Raw genomic sequence first — 25,763 nt, 5'->3', positions numbered from 1 at the left:
AATTTAAACTTTATCTCTATATTATTCTGACACGATAATCAAAGTTTGTTAAGTTGAATCTCAAAAATTTTAAACTGTGTTCATACATTCATTTAACCTCGACCAAATTCCGACGATTCCCGAACCATTATATAAATAAATATGATTATATATGTATATATATATATATATTATAACTTGAGAACGTTAACAAAGTATTTGATGAATAATACTTTACATAAACGTATTAGTTTCAATATATATTTGTCGACGGAAATTAGAAGATAATATCAAATGATTGAAGTATCAGATACAGTATGATATGATTACGGATCTCTGTTGTGAGGTCCACTGTGATTTAAGAGATCATTTCATTTTTAACGGTATTCGGAATAAATGGTAAGGTGATTTACAAGTGAGAACAAAATGCCAATTATTGAGTACTAGACAAATATTAGTGGACATTCCTGTTTGATTTCCAATTCATGCTTTATAACATTTTTCTCGTGACTTTGATAAGATAACTATTTTAACTTTCATTTTATTTAAATGTAAAAGTAAGAATGTGTAGTGTAAATAACTTAGATGTTGGACATTGACAAGTTAAGTAAATCAACGTTTTACATTAAATGATTTTTAACCATTGAACCTTATCTTATGGTTCACCAACAAACGACGATTTAGAAACTTGAAATTTATTATGTGTCATATATGATTTTACTTTTCTAAAACATTTTAAGATATAACGATTTCCATTATTTTAACCTTTTGAAATGATTCTTAAATATATTTAGTTTTGGGAAAAACAAATTATTATATTTATTTAATTTAGTTTTAAACGTACTAAAACGTTTTCAGTATTAAAAAGAACTTTAATATTAAAACGTTTTATAAGATAAATTGTTTATGAATATAAAATTTAAGGAATGTAATTAAAGCTTTGTATTATAAATTACAAATATATTTTTATTGTTTCAAAAAGGGTGAAAGTATTAGTAAGTAATAAATTCGAAACGATTTTAAAATAATATAATGAACTTTGAAATACATTTAGTTTTGAAAAATTATTATTATATTATTAAATAAATATTTCAAATTTATATTTTGAAATGAAAGTGTATATATATATATATATATATATATATATATATATATATATATATATATATATATATATATATATTTTACAATGTAATAAGATTTAATATTAATTTTATAAATCGTTTTATTTAAAATAGTACTATTATAGATATATGCATATGTATATATAGTGAAATGTCGATTTATAGAAGCAAATGACTAAAACACTCGAACATTCAAGTTACACTTTGAGTGGGATAGTTTTTCATTGATTTGAGTCTTATTATGTATAAAGGTACATTACACGAAACTTAAAGTACCAGTTTTCTAAGCGTACGAAAATGCGTTCGAGAAACCAGAACCGGGACGTAAGTCGAGTGACAACGTATGAGTCATCGGAACGAAAATTACAAGTCAACTATGCACTTGAATTTAATATAATATATAATTAATTATTTAAATTAAATATATTATATATATATTATTATATAAACCGTCGGCAGAACTTGACAAACGAAGTGAGCTGGAGCCAGGTGGCCATGCGATCGCATGGCCAAAGCAAAGAAGACCCATGCGATCACATGAGGTCTGAGGACAGGAGAGGTGTATTTAAGCATTCGATTTCTGGTTCCAGTTCTAACTATCTATCTCTCGATCTCTTTACACACACATATATATTATATTATATTATTATTATTATTATTATTATTATTATTATTATTATTATTATTATTATTATTATTATTATTATTATTATTATTAAGATTATTAATATTATTAATCTTATTATTATTATAAGTAGTAGTAGTATTATAATTACTAGTATTAATATACATAAAATACTACGACGAGGTCATGCGTGAGTGATTTCAAAATGGTTTTTCGATGCGGGATAGAGCTAAGAAAATTATGGGTTATAGCTATGGAGGTTATGAGTATGGATTGGGGGTATGCTCATGAGGTCAAACTAGTGTTTATCAATTCCGTTGCGACTACGTACTTTCCTGCAATATTGAATCACAATATTGATACGTGAGCATCCTTATCTTATCTTTTATATATTAATAGTGTATCACTAATTAGTGCTCGAGTATATATAATTATGCATGCTTGTATGCTTAATTTTCGTCGTTAAATAGTTTATGATAAATCATGAATTTAATACATATGCTACTGAGATAATGTAGTGACCCGAACTTTTTCATGTTTATATATATTAATTGAGATTGATATTTACATGATTAAATGTTTCCAACATGTTAAGCAATCAAACTTGTTAAGACTTGATTAATTGAAATATGTTTCATATAGACAATTGACCACCCAAGTTGACCGGTGATTCACGAACGTTAAAACTTGTAAAAACTATATGATGACATATATATGGATATATATATAGTTAACATGATACTATGATAAGTAAACATATCATTAAGTATATTAACAATGAACTACATATGTAAAAACAAGACTACTAACTTAATGATTTTTAAACGAGACATATATGTAACGATTATCGTTGTAAAGACATTTAATGTATATATATCATATTAAGAGATATTCATACATGATAATATCATGATAATATAATAATTTAAAATCTCATTTGATATTATAAACATTGGGTTAACAACATTTAACAAGATCGTTAACCTAAAGGTTTCAAAACAACACTTACATGTAACGACTAACGATAACTTAATGACTCAGTTAAAATGTATATACATGTAGTGTTTTAATATGTATTTATACACTTTTGAAAGACTTCAATACACTTATCAAAATACTTCTACTTAACAAAAATGCTTACAATTACATCCTCGTTCAGTTTCATCAACAATTCTACTCGTATGCACCCGTATTCGTACTCGTACAATACACAGCTTTTAGATGTATGTACTATTGATATATACACTCCAATGATCAGCTCTTAGCAGCCCATGTGAGTCACCTAACAAATGTGGGAACCATCATTTGGCAACTAGCATGAAATATCTCATAAAATTACAAAAATATGAGTAATCATTCATGACTTATTTACATGAAAACAAAATTACATATCCTTTATATCTAATCCATACACCAACGACCAAAAACACCTACAAACACTTTCATTCTTCAATTTTCTTCATCTAATTGATCTCTCTCAAGTTCTATATTCAAGTTCTAAGTGTTCTTCATATATTCTACAAGTTCTAGTTACATAAAATCAAGAATACTTTCAAGTTTGCTAGCTCACTTCCAATCTTGTAAGGTGATCATCCAACCTCAAGAAATCTTTGTTTCTTACAGTAGGTTATGATTCTAATACAAGGTAATAATCATATTCAAACTTTGGTTCAATTTCTATAACTATAACAATCTTATTTCAAGTGATGATCTTACTTGAACTTGTTTTCGTGTCATGATTCTGCTTCAAGAACTTCGAGCCATCCAAGGATCCGTTGAAGCTAGATCCATTTTTCTCTTTTCCAGTAGGTTTATCCAAGGAACTTAAGGTAGTAATGATGTTCATAACATCATTCGATTCATATATATAAAGCTATCTTATTCGAAGGTTTAAACTTGTAATCACTAGAACATAGTTTAGTTAATTCTAAACTTGTTCGCAAACAAAAGTTAATCCTTCTAACTTGACTTTTAAAATCAACTAAACACAAGTTCTATATCTATATGATATGCTAACTTAATGATTTAAAACCTGGAAACACGAAAAACACCGTAAAACCGGATTTACGCCGTCGTAGTAACACCGCGGGCTGTTTTGGGTTAGTTAATTAAAAACTATGATAAACTTTGATTTAAAATTTGTTATTCTGAGAAAATGATTTTTATTATGAACATGAAACTATATCCAAAAATTATGGTTAAACTCAAAGTGGAAGTATGTTTTCTAAAATGGTCATCTAGACGTCGTTCTTTCGACTGAAATGACTACCTTTACAAAAACGACTTGTAACTTATTTTTCCGACTATAAACCTATACTTTTTCTGTTTAGATTCATAAAATAGATTTCAATATGAAACCATAGCAATTTGATTCACTCAAAACGGATTTAAAATGAAGAAGTTATGGGTAAAACAAGATTGGATAATTTTTCTCATTTTTAGCTACGTGAAAATTGGTAACAAATCTATTCCAACCATAACTTAATCAACTTGTATTGTATATTATGTAATCTTGAGATACCATAGACACGTATACAATGTTTCGACCTATCATGTCGACACATCTATATATATTTCGTAACAACCATAGACACTCTATATGTGAATGTTGGAGTTAGCTATACAGGGTTGAGGTTGATTCCAAAATATATATAGTTTGAGTTGTGATCAATACTGAGATACGTATACAATGGGTCGTGGATTGTTTCAAGATAATATTTATCGATTTATTTCTGTACATCTAACTGTGGACAACTAGTTGTAGGTTACTAACGAGGACAGCTGACTTAATAAACTTAAAACATCAAAATATATTAAAAGTGTTGTAAATATATTTTGAACATACTTTGATATATATGTATATATTGTTATAGGTTCGTGAATCAACCAGTGGCCAAGTCTTACTTCCCGACGAAGTAAAAATCTGTGAAAGTGAGTTATAGTCCCACTTTTAAAATCTAATATTTTTGGGATGAGAATACATACGGGTTTTATAAATGATTTACAAAATAGACACAAGTACGTGAAACTACATTCTATAGTTGAATTATCGAAATCGAATATGCCCCTTTTTATTAAGTCTGGTAATCTAAGAATTAGGGAACAGACACCCTAATTGACGCGAATCCTAAAGATAGATCTATTGGGCCTAACAAACCCCATCCAAAGTACCGGATGCTTTAGTACTTCGAAATTTATATCATATCCGAAGGGTGTCCCGGAATGATGGGGATATTCTTATATATGCATCTTGTTAATGTCGATTACCAGGTGTTCACCATATGAATGATTTTTATCTCTATGTATGGGATGTGTATTGAAATATGAAATCTTGTGGTCTATTATTATGATTTGATATATATAGGTTAAACCTATAACTCACCAACATTTTTGTTGACGTTTTAAGCATGTTTATTCTCAGGTGATTATTAAGAGCTTCCGCTGTCGCATACTTAAATAAGGACGAGATTTGGAGTCCATGCTTGTATGATATTGTGTAAAAACTGCATTCAAGAAACTTATTTTGTTGTAACATATTTGTATTGTAAACCATTATGTAATGGTCGTGTCTAAACAGGATATTTTAGATTATCATTATTTGATAATCTACGTAAAGCTTTTTAAACCTTTATTGATGAAATAAAGGTTATGGTTTGTTTTAAAATGAATGCAGTCTTTGAAAAACGTCTCATATAGAGGTCAAAACCTCGCAACGAAATCAATTAATATGGAACGTTTTTAATCAATAAGAACGGGACATTTCAGATAAGGTATATGATATGCATGTCGTTGGAAAGCTGGCGAAAAATTAATAACTTTTCATTTAGAAATCGTGTGGGTTCGACGAATAGATTAAAAGATATAGTCAACTGAATTATCATTAATTTTAGTATTATTATTAAAAATGATTATTATTAATACTGTCGTCGTTATTATCGTAGTTATTATTATTATTATTATTATTATTATTATTATTATTATTATTATTATTATTATTATTATTATTATTATTATTATCATTATCGTTATTAATAAATGTATTATCATTAAAAATTGTTGTTATTATTATTATTATTATTATTATTATTATTATTATTATTATTATTATTATTATTATTATTACTATCATTATTTTCGTTAAGGTTATTAATAATATTATCGTTATTATTATTATTATTATTATTATTATTATTATTATTATTATTATTATTATTATTATTATTATCATTAATATTATTATAATATTTATTATTATCATTAAAACTAATATTAGTATCACTTAATTATTATGATTACTATTATTATCATTATTATGAATGTGATATAAAAGAGGATTAAAAGCTATTAAACAAGGCGATTAGGAAATAATGAATATAAGTATCATGGTTCAGTTGAAATATTATTAAGATTATGATTTACATAAAAATATCGTTTTCATTATTTTTATCATTATTATTATTATTATTAAAAGTATCATTAATATTAAAACTATCATTTTTATTAAAATTATCATTTTAATAGAAACACCATTGTTATTATAAAAACATCATCAATATTATCATTTTAGTATTATTATTATTAAAAATTATCATTTGGAATAGAGTTATTATTTTTATTTATTACAGTTAATATTAAAAAGTATCTTTATTATTAAAATTATCATTTTATTATAATTAATATCATCATTAGTAAATAAATATTGTTATTATTATTATCATTAGTAGAATAATAATAATTATTATTATTATTAAAAAATAATATAACTTTTACTCATTATTATTATTATTATTATTATCAATACTATTTTTAAATATGTGATACAAAGATATTTTTACCACACGTAATATAATTACATTAATAATACATATCACTATATTTTAACGATATTAAGTAAACTTTATAAATTTTATTACTTAAGATATATATAAACGTATATTCTATCATATATAAATTTTAATATAAAATTTTATTTATTAATAAAGGACTTTTATTATCTACCCAAATAAAATTTGATAAATATATATTTAAATATATAAAATGACTATATTTAAGTTATATAATAAACACGTATAGATTTTAGAAGTTATTTTGGTCAAATTGACTTTTGTTGACTTTTGCATGATAATCTCGAGCATTAGGATTGTGATACACTATGACCTGACCTAAATTGTTAGACATTTATTTGACCAATATATAAATATATATACTTAATATAGGTTCGTGAATCCGAGGCCAACCTTGCACTTGTTCAATGCTGTCATATGCATATTTACTACGAAATACAGTATTGTGAGTTTCATTACTCCCTTTTTAAATGCTTTTGAAATATATATTTTTGGGACTGAGAATATCTAAGGACCCGTCCTAATCCATCTGGACGAATACATTACATTTGGTTACATCGCGAGGTACTTGACCTCCATATGATACAATTTTACAAACATTGCATTCATTTTTAAAAGACAAACTTTCTTTACATTGAAAGTTGACGGCATGCATACCATTTCATAATATATCCAACTATAATTGACTTAATAATAATCTTGATGAACTCAACGACTCGAATGCAACATCTTTTGAAATATGTCATGAATGACTCCAAGTAATATCTCTAAAATGAGCAAATGCACAGCTGAAGATTTCTTTCATACCTGAGAATAAACATGCTTTAAAGTGTTAACCAAAAGGTTGGTGAGTTCATTAGTTTATCATAAACGATCATTTTCTTCATTTTAATAAACCACAAGAATTTTATTTCCAGTTCTCATAAATATACGTCCCATGCATAGAGACAAAAATATCATTCATATGGATTGAACACCTGGTAACTGACATTAACAAGATGCTTATAAGAATATCCCCTATCATTCCGGGAAATCCTTCGGACATGATAAACCAACATCGAAGTACTAAAGCATCCGGTACTTTGGATGGGGTTCGTTAGGCCCAATAGATCTATCTTTAGGATTCGCGTCAATTAGTAGATCGGGTTACTAATTCTTAGGTTATCAAGCAAAAAGGGGCATATTCGGCTTTGATCATTCAACCATATAATGTAGTTTCGATTACTTGTGTCTATTTCGTAAAACATTTATAAAACAGCGCATGTATTCTCAGTCCCAAAAATATATATTGCAAAAGCATTTAAAAAGGGAGTAAATGAAACTCACCCTACAATATTTTGTAGTAAAAATATTCATACGATGATACTGAACAATGCAGGGTTGGCCTCGGATTCACGAACCTATATCATTTGTGTATATATATATTAAAACATATGATCGTAACTGAACAAATTTATATATTATATTTATTTAATTTGTGTATATATTCGAAGTGATTAATATTTATATAGTTATATTTATATACATAATTGTTTAGTGTTATATTTAAAAAAAAAAAGTAGTTTGTTATGTGTAAGTATTTATATAAATAATATTAATAGGTTATATATATATATATATAGTTATGTAAAAATATTAATATAATTATAGTATAAATATATTTTATGTACAAAATATTATCTGTTTTAAAAAAAATAGTTTTGATAATAATAAAGATTTACTAATAATAATAATAATAATAATAATTTTATTACTAATAATAGTGATAATGATATTGTTAATACTGATACCTATAATAATAATATTAGAAATTTTATTAATAATGCTAATATTAAAAATCATCATACTTAATAATAATACTTATATTGATAATAGTAATAATATTAACAATAAAGATAATAATCATCATAATTGTAACTAGGGTTATGTTAATAATGATAAAGGGTAACTAATGCTTGTATTAGTATTAATGATAATACTAATAGTAATTATAATTCTAATACTTAATGATGATATTAATAATATTAATCATAATATCTATAACAATTAATATTTATAATAATAACATTGGTAATACTTATAACACTATTGGTAATACTTATAACACTTGCAACTATGATGTTAATAATAATTACTATATTACTAATAATAATAACAATCGTAATAATAATCATAGTAATAATAATAATCATAATAATAAAAATAATAACAATAATAATAATAGTAATGATAATAATAATAATTATAAAAAAAAAAAGAAACTACCTTTAAAGTCCGCTTTAAAAAAAATGCCCATAGCCTAGCTTGAACCCGAGACCTCTTGCTCACACGCTAATCTCCTAAACCATCGTGATGTTGCACTTTATCTGATTTATACCCATTCTAATACTATATAACACTTATTTTATTTCCTGATTTCTTTTCCTTTCTTCTTCATATATTCAATCGACCAAAATCCAAACAATTTAACAACAAGTAATAGCATTTGTTCTTTAAACTTTCTAACCGAAATATGATTAACCAAATTAGTTATTATTATTGAAAACGCGAAAAAAGATAAAAAATAATAAATATAAAGTCCATGCTGCTGTCGCGGTTAAGGGAAAAAAAATTGATTGAGGTTTTGAGTACGTTTTAGCAAAAGGTTTCAACACAAGATACATTTCAAATCACCCCTATAATCTTTGTGAATCCTCAATTTTAACAGAAACATCAACAAAATCACGAATTTCGCATGAACAAAATATTTGACCTTTTGTAATTCAAACTTTGACTCAAAAATTCAATTTCGTTACGAGGAATCAAGACTTGAGATTATGCAGATAGTTTGAAAATGGAATTCCTATCACCTCTGCAATTTTAGATTTTGAAATAAACTTCAAATCCGAATTTTTGCTAAAATAACCATAAACAGAGGTATCGCTAGTTGTAAAAAAAAAAATTCTATATTAATTTCACTAATTTATCAATAATGGTTTGTTGTATTTGATATTGGCAATGAAAGGTAATTCAACTGATTACTTTACTACATGAGTTGATCGAATTTATGCGAATTGTAGTCAACAAAATTGTACAGCAAAGAAATAAATAAATAAAAGTGGAGTACGACCCCTAACTGATTTTGGACATTTGCTAGTGATTGGATCGTGATTAGTACTGAATTTGGATTCTAATTACATCGTGATGGATACAAGAAACAGATTTGGATGTTTCCTTGATTTACAGTTTATAGAACAATTAATATTAATAATTATTTAAGTATATTAATAATAATAATATTGTTAATATTATTAGAAATATTAAAAATACTGATAATAACAATAATAGAATTAATAATCATCATGTTACTAATCAAATTAATACTAATAACAATAATGATAAAAAATATAATGATAACAAATAGTAATTTTTAGTAATGATATTAATAATAATTATAATAATACAAAAATTATAATTTTTCTAACTATTTATAATTTATAATCATAATGATATAACTGATTAAATATATAAATTGTTATATTTATATAATACATTATAATAACAATATTCTGATATTAATATTAATATTAATAATAATAAGAGTAATCTTAATAATATAATAATTATATGTAACAAATTCCATATTATACTTTTTAAATGACACAATACTAATAATAATATAACAATTATAATTCAACTTATAATTACATTTAATTTATTAATTATGTAATAATTATATTATATATGATATGATAATATTTATTGAATATTGAATATTTATATATTTCATATGTTTTACAATATAATAGTTATAAATAGAAATCATATATATATATATATATATATATATTCATATATATATATATATATATATATATATATATATATATATATATATATATATATATATATATATATATATATATCCTAATAGAACTTAATTATTTTATTTATTATTTTTACATTTTGATCCTAATGATTCATTTATATTTTATTATTATCAATACCCTCATTTATATTTATTTAATTATATATATATTTATATATATTTACAACACTTGTTCGTGAATCGTCGGGAATAGTCAAAGGTCAAATAGATATCTGAAACAGTTCAAAATTTTTGAGATTTAGTTTAACAGACTTTGTTTATCGTGTCGAAACCATATAAAGGTTAAGTTTAAATTTGGTCGAAATTTCCCGGGTCGTCACAGTACCTACCCGTTAAAGAAATTTCGTCCCGAAATTTGAGTGAGGGGGTCATGGCTAACAATAAAAATATTTTCAGGACGAATATGAGTTGATAAATAGATTTTTATCATCATTGAGTAATGTGGATAAAAAATTCGATTATTCGAAGAGTACGAATGAAGCTATCACAAAAGATTGGAATAGGAAAAGTAAAGATTCGTTTTAACTTTTGGCAGAGTTAGGGTTGAATTCCGGAATTCAAGGGATTTAAAGAAAATTTTCGAAATCTAAAAGATTTGATTCTTCGACGAATAAGGAAATTAAGATCTCTATAATTAAATACGGTGGTCTGCCTCGATTACTCTGTCTGATATTTCAATTACAAATTAGACTCTTCCATTCCATTATTCTCACCATTCCTATATTTTCTTTCTTAGTTCATACATCCAAAAGATTGTGAAAATACTTAATCCAGTTCTAATCCTTGATATTTTCCTAATTATCATTTCTGTCGTCCTTCTTTTCAATCTTCCACCAGAAAAATCTGTTTACTTCTACTATTACCTTGGGTGATATTATTCTTAATTATACCGTGTCTTTATATTGCTATTCGTATTAATATCCACGGTTTGTAACCTCCGTGTTGCTATTGGGCTTTATATTTTCTCTTATATTTTGGAGCTCTTTGCCTTTTTATTCTCCTCTCGTCCTCTAGTAAAGCGAGTAATGGTCTGGAATTTGTAAGTATGGAGTTTTGAATGAACTTAATGCTCTAAACGTAATAGCACGATTTGATTTGTCAAATTACCAAAATCACTGAGAATAGAACTATCAAGAATATATTTTCTTGATATGTTCAGAAGTTAATCAGAATGAAAGAGTTATGTAACATGACACATGATGACGTTATAATCTGTGAATCATCATGTTCCATTTAGAAACTCAGCATGACATACTGTAATATAATCACGTTGATCAAGTGTCATTATATTATACTAACTCATACATCAGTTCCCAACATTACTTCGATAACATTCATATTTTAAGCTCGAAAGTTTACAGAATATAGAAACTAACAGTTTCTATATGATGTAACACTGATAGTACGAAAAGATTAGTGATTTCAGATAAGAATAGTTATAAAAATATCTTCAGAAATATGGAGGATATTTATAACGAAAGATACGATGATATCTTGGAATTTCTAATATCGAAGGATGGTGAAGAAAATTTGTCCGCAAGAGTTTGGAGTCAGAAGCAAGGTATTCGCTAAAGATTTCATCAGAAACAGAATCATCAGGATTCTTAATGTACAAGTTTAGTCCTTGTGATTTGTTTAGAGACTCCTTTGTAGTTTGCTCAATCAGTTTTTCAGTATCAAAATCTTTGAGCTTTTCCAACACTCCATTGTTTATCATCAAACTTTTGACTGTTAAGGCAGTCTTCAGTTTTCACTGCTTCATTAGCTTTTTTAAAACTCAGGAAACTGATTCATAAGCTAAAGCGCTTTTCAGGAATTCAGAATGGAAGATCATAGTTCTAAGAGATAAATGTTATATGGATACATATAACTGTTGTTGTGGAAATGTTGCGAGACTCACAATACAGATTTGCTGATTTTCGGTAATTGGTATGGCAATTTTTGTTACAAGATGCGGATGAGTACATGATGAGACTTCAAATAGATAAATATATTGATTTGTCGGAGAGATTTAAACCAAAGAGCGACGAGGATGCTGGTACATCTGCTGGTAATATGGTGAAATATAAAAGGTTCTCCGGTGACAATAAAAGAGTATGCATATATATCAAGGTTATAGTAAGGCTAGTCCGATTGAAAAGTCAAAGTTGACTTGCTAGAGCTGTGACAAATTTGGCTAATTTGAAAAGGAATTGCAAAGTTATTTTCGGTAATAACAACGCCAAAGGAGCTAGCACATATACGTGTTAAACGTTTACTCAGGTTCCGAGTATTTTCAAGTATATAACTATATGTATCAATCTTTTCTTCCGTAGATGAAGTGCGGTTGGTTCATCCTCTCGATTGAAGTGTTTTCAAGAATTATGAAGTGTTGAACGCAGATTGTAATCGTCAAAATACAAATGAGGTTTAAGATGAAATCAAGTGGCAAACTTGAAGAATTGTTTAGTTTCATATGTTATAATCAATATTTTAATTCATTTTAATTGTCCAATGTTATTAGTCCAAAGTCGATAGTCCACAGTTGACAATCCAATAATTCATATATAGTTTAATTTATAATATTCGAATTAATTTATATGTATCGTGACCTGTATACGTCTCAGACTCGATCACAACTCAAAGTATATATATTATTGTAGAATCAACCTCAACCCTGTATAGCTAACTCCAGCATTACTGCATATAGAGCGTCTATGGTTATTCCAAATAATATATATATATATATATATATATATATATATATATATATATATATATATATATATATATATATATATATATATATATATATATATATATATATATATATATATATGCGTCGATATGATATATCAAATCCTTGTATACGTGTCCCGATATTTAAAATGCGTAAATAACAGTATTTAAATGACGATAAATAAAGTGCGTAAAATAAATAACAGAAATTAAATGACGATAAATAAAATTGCGAGAATATAAATTGCGATAAATAAACTGCGATAATTAAATTGCGATAAAATAAAATGTAATACGGAATTAACAGTTAGTTAGGAACAGTTAGCTAGGATCTTGTTAGCGTGGTTTCTTATCAAAATTTCATATTGTTAATTAGTCTATTTCTAATCAATTTTTATTGTGTCCATTGCCACTTGTTGGATTCTGATAGATCAAAATCCAAATATGAAATTGAATTTGAATGAAAATAGTTATTCTTTGGTGAACGGATACGTATATCAGTGGTTGTAAATAGGATAGTAAATGATCGTTGAATCAAATTCGAAGAATGTATAGTGTAACTTATTAATGTGAAATCTAAATATTCCTCGAGTATTACCTACCCGTTAAAATATTTTCTCCATTAATAGTTTGTACAAAAGAATTTTTAATTACAATATTTATGAAAACATATATACATATATATTTTCTTCAGATGTAATTATGGATTTAATGAGTTAATATAACATTAAACTCATTTGCTTTTCGGTTAGAATTAGAGTACATAATCTCTAAAACATTAGAGATTACATAATCATCATGTCGAACCAAGATAAATAATGTAGAACGATACGTAGATTGATGATTATGCTCGAGGTACAGAATGAGATGTTGAGGCATGGATTGTTGATGGTACTGTTGGTGCCGATGAGGTTGCTGAAGCTGGTACGTTTTGCACCATATTTTTCAAGGCTACAACTCGGGCGCGTAGTTCGTTGACTTATTACTCCGGAATGATTATCTGTAAGAACGGGTGAATGAATAAGGTTTTGAATTTGAGATAGTATATAATCATGGCGAGATATTCGGGTAATGAGGGCAAAAATAGTGTTTCGGATTAGTTCGCCGGTGAATGCTTCAGGTTCTTCGTTAAGAGGGAAATTTGGTTGGTGGAAAGGAATTGCCTTCTTCTCGTTTCCGTTGATTAAGTCGACTACGAACTCATCGGATGAATTGGGGATGGCTGATTGATTGATTCATTCTGGTGACACCGCTTTCGGAGCTTAGGTGAATATCCATGTCGGAATAGCTGTCGGAATAACTATCGGAATAGCTATCGAAATCTGAGGGACTCGAACTGGTTGAGGGATTCATCTCGTACGATCAGATGAAGGATTTTTGATAAGAAATAGATTATAGGATGTAGATTAATACCCTGCAATACATAATTTACATATGTATATATAATACTAAAATCCCATAAGTTACAGAGAAATCTACGGAAGCTGTCAGGCAAAGTCTACAGTAACAGATATGCTAAGATATGAATTAGTAGATACGCTAAGATACGAATTTTGTCTATACACTATTCATACAATCATTGCAGTAAGATGTGTCTAGACTAAGAATGATAAGCATGTAATTTCCTAAGGATGATAAGCAGATGATTTTCGACACGGAATGATAAGCAAAACTTTTGATATGCAGACACGGTCGAAGTCCAGACTCACCAATGCATCCTAACAACTATCAGTTAGACATACTAATGCAAGACCTGGTTCGCTAAGACCACCGCTCTGATACCAACTCTAACGACCCGTCCTAATCCATCTGGACGAATACATTACATTTGGTTACATCGCGAGGTACTAGACCTCTATATGATACAATTTTACAAACATTGCATTCGTTTTTAAAAGACAAACTTTCTTTACATTGAAAGTTGACGGCATGCATACCATTTCATAATATATCTAACTATAATTGACTTAATATTAATCTTGATGAACTTAACGACTCGAATGCAACGTCTTTTGAAATATGTCATGAATGACTCCAAGTAATATCTCTAAAATGAGAAAATGCACAGCGGAAGATTTCTTTCATACATGAGAATAAACATGCTTTAAAGTGTCAACCAAAAGGTTGGTGAGTTCATTAGTTTATAATAAACGATGATTTTCATCATTTTAATAGACCACAAGAATTTCATTTCCAGTTCTCATAAATATACGTCCCATGCATAGAGACAAAAATATCATTCATATGGATTGAACACCTGGTAACCGACATTAACAAGATGCATATAAGAATATCCCCTATCATTCCGAGAAATTCTTCGGACATGATAAAACAACATCGAAGTACTAAAGCATTCGGAACTTTAGATGGGGTTCGTTAGGCCCAATAGATCTATCTTTAGGATTCGCGTCGATTAGTAGATCTGTTTACTAATTCTTAGGTTACCAAGCAAAAAGGGGCATATTCGGATTCGATCATTCAACCATATAATGTAGTTTCGATTACTTGTGTCTATTTCGTAAAACATTTATAAAACAGCGCATGTATTCTCAGTCCCAAAAATATATATTGCAAAAGCATTTAAAAAGGGAGTAAATGAAACTCACCCTACAATATTTTGTAGTAAAAATATTCATACGACGATACTGGACAATGCAGGGTTGGCCTCGGATTCACGAACCTATATCATTTGTGTATATATATATATATATTAAAACATATGATCGTAACTGAACAAATTTATATATTATATTTATTTAATTTGTGTATATATATTCGAAGTGATTAATATTTATATAGTTATATTTATATACATAATTGTTTAGTGTTATATTTAAAAAAAAGTAGTTTGTTATGTGTAAGTATTTATATAAATAATATTAATAGGTTCGATATATATAGTTATGTAAAAATATTAATATAATTATAGTATAAATATATTTTATGTACAAAATATTATCTGTTTAAAAAAAATAGTTTTGATAATAATAAAGATTTACTAATAATAATAATAATAATTTTATTACTAATAATAGTGATAATGATATTGTTAATACTGATACCTATAATAATAATATTAGAAATTTTATTAATAATGCTAATATTAAAAATCATAATACTTAATAATAATACTTATATTGATAATAGTAATAATATTAACAATAAAGATAATAATCATCATAATTGTAACTAGGGTTATGTTAATAATGATAAAGGGTAACTAATACCTGTATTAGTATTAATGATAATACTAATAGTAATTATAATTCTAATACTTAATGATGATATTAATAATATTAATCATAATATTTATAACAATTAATATTTATAATAATAACATTGGTAATACTTATAACACTATTGGTAATACTTATAACACTTGCAACTATGATGTTAATAATAATTACTATATTACTAATAATAATAACAATCGTAATAATAATCATAGTAATAATAATAATCATAATAATAAAAATAATAACAATAATAATAATAGTAATGATAATAATAATAATTATAAAAAAAAAAAGAAACTACCTTTAAAGTCCTCTTTAAAAAAAATGCCCATAGCCGGGCTTGAACCCGAGACCTCTTGCTCACACGCTAAACTCCTAAACCATCGTACTGTTGCACTTTATCTAATTTATACCCATTCTAATACTATATAACACTTATTTTTTTCCTTATTTCTTTTCCTTTCTTCTTCACATATTCAATCGACCAAAATCCAAACAATTTAACAACAAGTAATAGAATTTGTTCTTTAAACTTTCTAACCGAAATATGATAAACCAAATTAGTTATTATTATTGAAAACGCGAAAAAAGAAAAAAAATAAATAAATATAAAGTCCCTGCTGCTGTCGCGGTTAAGGGGAAAAAATTGATTGAGGTTTTGAGTACGTTTTAGCAAAAGGTTTCAACACAAGATACATTTCAAATCACCCCTATAATCTTTGTGAATCATCAATTTTAACAGAAACATCAACAAAATCACGAATTTCGCATGAACAAAATATTTGACTTTTTGTAATTCAAACTTTGACTCAAAAATTCGATTTCGTTACGAAGAATCGAGACTTGAGATTCTGCAGATAGTTTGAAAATGGAATTCCTATCACCTCTGCAATTTTAGATTTTGAAATAAACTTCAAATCCGAATTTTTTCTAAAATAACCATAAACAGATGTATCGCTAGTTGTAAAAAAATTCTATATTAATTTCACTAATTTATCAATAATGGTTTGTTGTATTTGATATTGGCAATGAAAGGTAATTCAGCTGATTACTTTACTACATGAATTGATCGAATTTATGTGGATTGCAGTCAACAAAATTGTACAGCAAAGAAAGAAATAAATAAAAGTGGAGTACGACCCCTAACTGATTTTGGACATTTGCTCGTGATTGGATCGTGATTAGTACTGAATTTGGATTCTAATTACATCGTGATGGATACAAGAAACAGATTTGGACATTTCCTTGATTTACAGTTTATAGAACAATTAATATTAATAATTATTTAAGTATATTAATAATAATAATATTGTTAATATTATTAGAAATATTAAAAATACTAATAATAACAATAATAGAATTAATAATCATAATGTTACTAATCAAATTAATACTAATAACAATAATGATAAAAAATATAAAGATAATAAATAGTAATTTTTAGTAATGATATTAATAATAATTATAATAATACAAAAATTATAATTTTTCTAACTATTTATAATTTATAATCATAATGATATAACTGATTAAATATATAAATTGTTATATTTATATAATACATTATAATAACAATATTCTGATATTAATATTAATATTAATATTAATATTAATAATAATAAGAGTAATCATAATAATATAATAATTATATGTAACAAATTCCATATTATACTTTTTAAATGACACAATACTAATAATAATATAACAATTATAATTCAACTTATAATTACATTTAATTTATTAATTATGTAATAATTATATTATATATGATATGATAATATTTATTGAATATTGAATATTTATATATTTCATATGTTTTACAATATAATAGTTATAAATAGAAATCATATATATATATATTCATATATAGATTTATATCATATATATATATATATATATATATATATATATATATATATATATATATATACATACATATTTATGTATATATTTATCCTAATAGAACTTAATTATTTTATTTATTATTTTTACATTTTGATCCTAATGATTCATTTATATTTTAATATTATCAATACCCTCATTTATATTTATTTAATTATATATATATTTATATATATTTACAACACTTGTTCGTGAATCGTCGGGAATAGTCAAAGGTCAAATAGATATCTGAAACAGTTCAAATTTTTTGAGATTTAGTTTAACAGACTTTGGTTATCGTGTCGAAACCATATAAAGGTTAAGTTTAAATTTGGTCGAAATTTCCCTGGTCGTCACAGAATACATGCACTTTTATAAATGTTTGACGAAAATGACACAAGTACATAAAAACATTCTACGATTGAATTGGTGTTTATTATAATTGCCACCTAGATATGATTACACCGGATATCACCCCTTTTTGCTGGTAACCTAACAATTAGTGTTTATTATAATTGCCACTAATTGACGCGAATCCTAAAGATAGATCTATGGGCCTTGACAACCCCAGTCTGAGAATTTGAACTGCTTTAGTACTTCGACTTTTAGTATACAACTGCCATCTTTAAAAGCTATGACCTGTTGTAAGGTGTATACAACCGTTATTTTTAAAAGGGATGGCCTGTTTGTATGCTGTGAGCATACTAAGTGCGAATCACTTGTATGCGGGGGATATTCTATATGCATTTGTTAATGTTGGTTACCAGGTGTTTGAAAATATGAAATTCGTATGAATGGTTTTCATAGCAGTGAGCAGACCTGCACAGATTGTTTTCGAAATATGTGTATCTTGTGGTCTATTATATTATTGGAAATGATTGATTATGATAAACTAATGAAATCACCAACCTTTTGGTTGACACTTTTAAGCATGTTTATTCTCAGGTATGAAAGAAATCTTCCGCTGTGCATTTGCTCATTTTAAAGATATTACTTGGAGTCATTCATGACATATTTCAAAAGAGGTTGCATTCGAGTCGTTGAGTTCAACGAAGATTATTATTAAAGTAAATAACAGATTAAGTCATTTATAATTTGGATATATTATGAGTTGGTATGCATGTCTGTCAACTTTCGATGTAATGAAAGTGTTTCTTTTAAAAACGAATGCAATATTTGTAAAATGTATCATTTAGAGGTCAAATACCTCGCAATAAAATCAATTATTATGTAACGTTTATAAACGATATGAACGGGGCATTTCAGTTGGTATCAGAGCGGTGATCTTAGCGAACCAGGTCTTGCATTAGTGTGTCTAACAGATAGTTATTAAGATGCATTAGTGAGTCTGGACTTCAACCGTGTCTGCATGTCAAAAAGTTTTGCTTATTATTTCTTGTCGGAAATTACCTGCTTATCATCCTTAGTCTAGACACGTCTTACTGCATTGATTGCATGAATAGTGTATAGACAAAATTCATATCTTAGCATATCTTCTAATTCATATCTTAGCGTATCTGTTACTGTAAACTTTGCCTGACATATTCCGTAAATTCCTCCGTAATCTACGAAATATTTTGTTATATATATAGATATTCTATGTAATTAGAATACCATCCGATAGCCGAAAATCATTTCATATCGAAAAATCCTTTATTCAATCGTACGAAATGGAACTCACCACTAGTTCAAGTCCCTCGGATTCTGATATGGAGTTTCACTCGAGCTCCGAAACCAGTGTGACCGGAATGGATCAACCAATTAGCCATCATCTATTCTGGATGAATTGGGGATGGGTTCGCAGTCTACTTAATCATTGGAGACAAGAAGAAGGTAATCCCTTCCATCCACCACATTTCCCTCTTGGCGAAGAACCTGAAGCACTTACCGGCGAACCTGTTCGAAACACCATTTTCTCTCTCATTTCCAGAGTATCTCATCACGATTATATATTATCTCAAATCCTAGATCTTATTCATCCGCTCGTCCGAACCACTAATCATCCCAGTGTAATAGAAGAAGTCAACGAGCTTCGCGCTCGAGTAGTGGCTTTAGAGAATACGATGCACAACTTGCAGGCATTGCAAGCACCATCAGCATCAACAGTACCACCGACAACAACACCAACAGTATCATTACCACCACCAACAACAACATCCACATCCCATGCCTCGACATCACAATCTGTACCTCGAGCATCAACATCATATGCCTTATAGATACCAAGGAATCCCAACAACAATAATCGATGAAGTATTAATTCATAAAGTATTCTGCGGCGATTATGTAATCTCTAAAGTCTTAGAGATTATCTATTCTAGCCATAACCATAAATCAGATGAGTAGAAACCCTGACCGGAATAGTGCGTGATTTACAAATGACACTTGTTACACAAGCATCATCAGCACTAGCATTATCGTCAGCATCACCAGCACTAACAGTACCACCAGCATCACCTTCAGTATCACCGACACCAGCAACATAAGTAGCACCACAAGCTACACCAGATCCATAACCATCAACGATATCGACACCACAATCATCAATGGGTATATTGAAATAACGAGTTATGGAAGTATAACTCATTATTTCCAAAGAATTTATATATTATATAAATTTTGAAACCATAATATATCTGTTTGAGCTAAGCTATTATGTATGAATTGAAAAGGGGTAGCTACTACTCGGTTAATTCATATTACTAATGCGCTATGAAGTATATCCTTTGTTAACGACTTATCCAACAATAACTACAATCTCTGCTTCAACTCGATGAATTCTATTTCATAATAAACTAAGTGTATCATTCAAATACATGTTTAATTTTACACTTTCATTTTCGATGTACTCGAAACTTTCTAGAAAACATCATTCATATCTTGTGAAGTTCACAAGAATTCCACGAGCACCAACATGATTCACTGAGGAAATATCAATACAAATGAATAATGGAGTATTGATTCATAATTTCATTTACATTGAAGAAATAATTCGCGAAGATTACGAAATTTCTAAAGTTTTAAGAGGTTATTCATTTCTAGTTCCAGCTAAAAATCGAATGAGTTTAATTTAATATTAAGTCATTAAAATCTATGTTACATCTACAGAAGATATATATATATATATATATATATATATATATATATATATATATATATATATATATATATATATATATATATATATATATATATTCTCATAAAGACTGTAATAAAAAATCTCTTATACAAGATATTATTTGTGAAACTTTTAACGGGTAGGTAATACCCGAGAGATATATAAATTCACAATTAATATGTTACATTCTTCGATTCTGATTCAGCAATCATCAACTATACTCACTATTTTCACCACAATATACATTCTTTCATAGAAATCAAAATAACCATACTCATTCAAATCCAATTGCATATTCTGATTTTAATAATTCAGAATCCAAGTTGAGATATAACCGAAATCATCACTCTTAGATTCTTACATCTCTCAAAGCCATTATTTGAATTCAAAACTGTGATAACACATCACTTCTATTCATAAACCCCGAAAAATATTCGTATAATTCAAAATTCTTGAACATCATATGTATATTGACGATTACAATCTGTGTTCAAACCATTCATGATTCTTGAAAACCCCTCAATTAAGAAAAAAATGAGAGAATGATCCAACCACACGTTATTAACGGAAAGAAGGATTACGCGTATAGCGAGACACCTAGAAACTCTCGAAACCAAAGTCATAGACTAACACATATTAGTGTCAGATCCTTTGGCATTTATTACTAAAAATAATGTTTCAATCCCTTTTCAAAATAGACAGTTTTGTCACAGCTCCAGCAAATCAACTTCAATTTTTCATTCGAATAAGCCTTATTATAACGATTACCCCTTCATCATTATTACCGGGAAACCTTTTATATCTCGCCACATTAGCAGTAAACTTACCAACAACTTCATTGATCTTTGACCTTCCGAAAAATCATTATACTCATTAAAACTCTATCATGTACTCATCCACATCTTGTAACAATAATTGCCATACCAACTACAGGGAATTAGCAATCAGTATTTCGAATTTCGCAGCAATTCTACGCCGACAGTTATATATACATTTAACATCTATCTCCTAGACTTACATACTTCGAATGTGAAGTTTCTGAAAAACACCCTAAACTGCGAACTAGTTCTCCGAATTTTGGAAAAATGCTGATGAAGTAGCAGAAACTGTAGACAGCCGTAACAGTCAAAAGTTTGATGATAAAAAAATAGTGTGGAACTGAGAAACGGATTAAGCAAACCATGAAGGAGGTTGTGGACAAATCACAAATACTAAATCTGTCTTCAAAGAATCTAAATGATTCAGTGTCTGTTGAAGTCTTTAGCGAATACCTTGCTCCTTACTCTAAACCCTTGCGAACAATATTCTTCATCATCATCATCTGATCTTAGATATTCTAAGATATCATTATATCTTTCATTATAAATATCTTCGATATTTCTGAAGATATCTTCATAACTATTGTTATCCGAAATCATTTACCTCTTCGCGCTATCTGTTTTACATCATAAAAGAAACTATTTTAGTTCTGAATTCTGAAACCTTCGAGTTTAAAATATGAATATTTTTGAAGTAATGTTGGGAACTGAAGCATGAGTTAGTATAATATAATGACACTTGATCAACGTGATTATATTACAGTAAGTCATGCTGAGTTTCTAATGGGACGTGATAAAAGTTCACAGATCATACCCTCATCATGAACCATGTTACATAACTCTTTCATTCTATTTAACCTCTAAACTATTAAGAAAACATTTTTCCTGATGATTTGATCTTTTCCGGATATTCTGGTAATTTGACAAATCAAATCGTGCTACTACCTTTCCTTTCTACTTTGTATATTATGATAATTCGAAACTCCATACCTACGAATTCTGGACCATTACTTGCGAAAAGAAAACAAAAGCATGAAGCTCCGAAATAGAAAGGGGGTATAAATCGCAGCAAACGGAAAAGATCATTAACCACGGATGTCAATAATTATGAAAAGACAAATACAAGGAAGGATTATGAAAATCACCACCCCAAGTGCGAAATAGAAGTAAAACATTCCTCCGGAGGGAGTTAGAAAAGAAGGATAATTGTTGCGACAGTTAAGAACATATCAAGGATCAGAACTGGATCAAGCATATTGAAAAATGTTTTAGAAGTATGAATTGGGGAAGAAAGTGGGAGATGTGGAAGTAAGGAAATAAAGGGGGTGGATTTATGGTGAAACATCCGACAGAGCAATTGAAATAGATCATCGCATTTAACCAAAGAGGATCCTAATTTCCTTAATTACCGAAGAACCAAATCTTACTACGAAGATTTCCTCTAAATTCCTTGATTTCCGGAAATCAACCGGGACTACGTCACCGGTTAAGATGAACCTCATCTATTCATTTCACTCCTTTGTGATAGCTTCACTTATACTCCTCGCGAAATCAAATTGTCTTATCCATATTACTCAATGATGATAAAACTCTATTTATCAACTCATATTCGTCATGAAAACATTTTTATGGTTAGCCATGACGACCTCGATCAAATTTTGGGACGAAATTTCTTTAACGGGTAGGTACTGTGACAACCCGAAAATTTTCGATCAAATTTAAACTTTATCTCTATATTATTCCAACACGATAAGCAAAGTTTGTTAAGTTGAATCTCAAAAATTTTAAACTGTGTTCATACATTCATTTAACCTAGACCAAATTCTGACAATTCATGAACCATTATATAAATAAATATGATTATATATGTATATATATTATAACTTGAGAACGCTAACAAAGTATTTGATGAATAATACTTTACATAAACGTATTAGTTTCAATATATTTGTCGACGAAAATTAAAAGATAATATCAAATGATTGAAGTATCAGATACATTATGATATGATTACGGATCTCTGTTGTGAGGTCCACCGTGATTTAAGAGATCATTTCATTTTTAACGGTATTCGGAATAAATGGTAAGGTGATTTAGAAGTGAGAACAAAATGCCAATTATCGAGTACTAGACAAATATTAGCGGACATTCCTGTTTGATTTCCAATTCATGCTTTACAACATTTTCCTCGTGACTTTGATAAGATAACTATTTTAACTTTCATTTTATTTAAATGTAAAAGTAAGAATGTGTAGTGTAAGTAACTTAGATGTTGGACATTGACAAGTTAAGTAAATCAACGTTTTACATTAAATGATTTTTAACCATTGAACCTTATCTTATGCTTCACCAACAAATGACGATTTAGAAACTTAAAATTTATTATGTGTCATATATGATTTTACTTTTCTAAAACATTTTAAGATATAATGATTTCCATTATTTTAACCTTTTGAAATGATTCTTAAATATATTTAGTTTTGGGAAAAACAAATTATTATATTTATTTAATTTAGTTTTAAACGTACTAAAACATTTTCAGTATTAAAAAGAACTTTATTATTAAAACATTTTATAAGATAATTTGTTTATGAATATAAAATTTAAGGAATGTAATTAAAGCTTTGTATTATAAATTACAAATATATTTTTATTGTTTCAAAAAGGGTGAAAGTATTAGTAAGTAATAAATTCGAAACGATTTTAAAATAATATAATGAACTTTGAAATACATTTAGTTTTGAAAAATTATTATTATATTATTAAATAAATATTTAAAATTTATATTTTGAAATGAAAGTGTATATATATATATATATATATATATATATATATATATATATATATATATATATATATATATATTACAACGTAATAAGATTTAATATTAATTTTATAAATCGTTTTATTTAAAATAATACTATTATAGATATATGCATATGTATATATAGTGAAATGTCGATTTATAGAAGAAAATGACCAAAACACTCGAACGTTCAAGTTACACTTTGAGTGGGATAGTTTTTCATTGATTTGAGTCTTATGATGTATAAAGGTACATTACACGAAACATAAAGTACCAGTTTTCTAAGCGTACGAAAATGCGTTCGAGAAACGGGAACCGGGACGTAAGTCGAGTGACAACGTACGAGTCATCGGAATGAAAATTACAAGTTAACTATGCACTTGAATTTAATATAATATATAATTAATTATTTAAATTAAATATATTATATATATTATTATATAAACCGTCGGCAGAACTTGACAAACGAAGTGAGCTAGAGCCAGGTGGCCATGTGATCGCATGGCCAAAGCAAAGAAGACCTATGCGATCGCATAGGGTCTGAGGACAGGAGAGGTGTATTTAAGCATTCGATTTCTGGTTCCAGTTCTAACTATCTATCTCTCGATCTATTTACACACACACATATATATTATATTATTATTATTATTATTATTAAGATTATTAATATTATTAATCTTATTATTATTATTATTATTATAAGTAGTAGTATTATAATTACTAGTATTAATATACATAAAATACTA

Source organism: Rutidosis leptorrhynchoides, chromosome 4, assembly GCF_046630445.1.
Source record: "Rutidosis leptorrhynchoides isolate AG116_Rl617_1_P2 chromosome 4, CSIRO_AGI_Rlap_v1, whole genome shotgun sequence".
Lineage (NCBI taxonomy): Eukaryota > Viridiplantae > Streptophyta > Magnoliopsida > Asterales > Asteraceae > Rutidosis > Rutidosis leptorrhynchoides.
Note: the sequence above shows the minus strand (reverse complement) of the source record.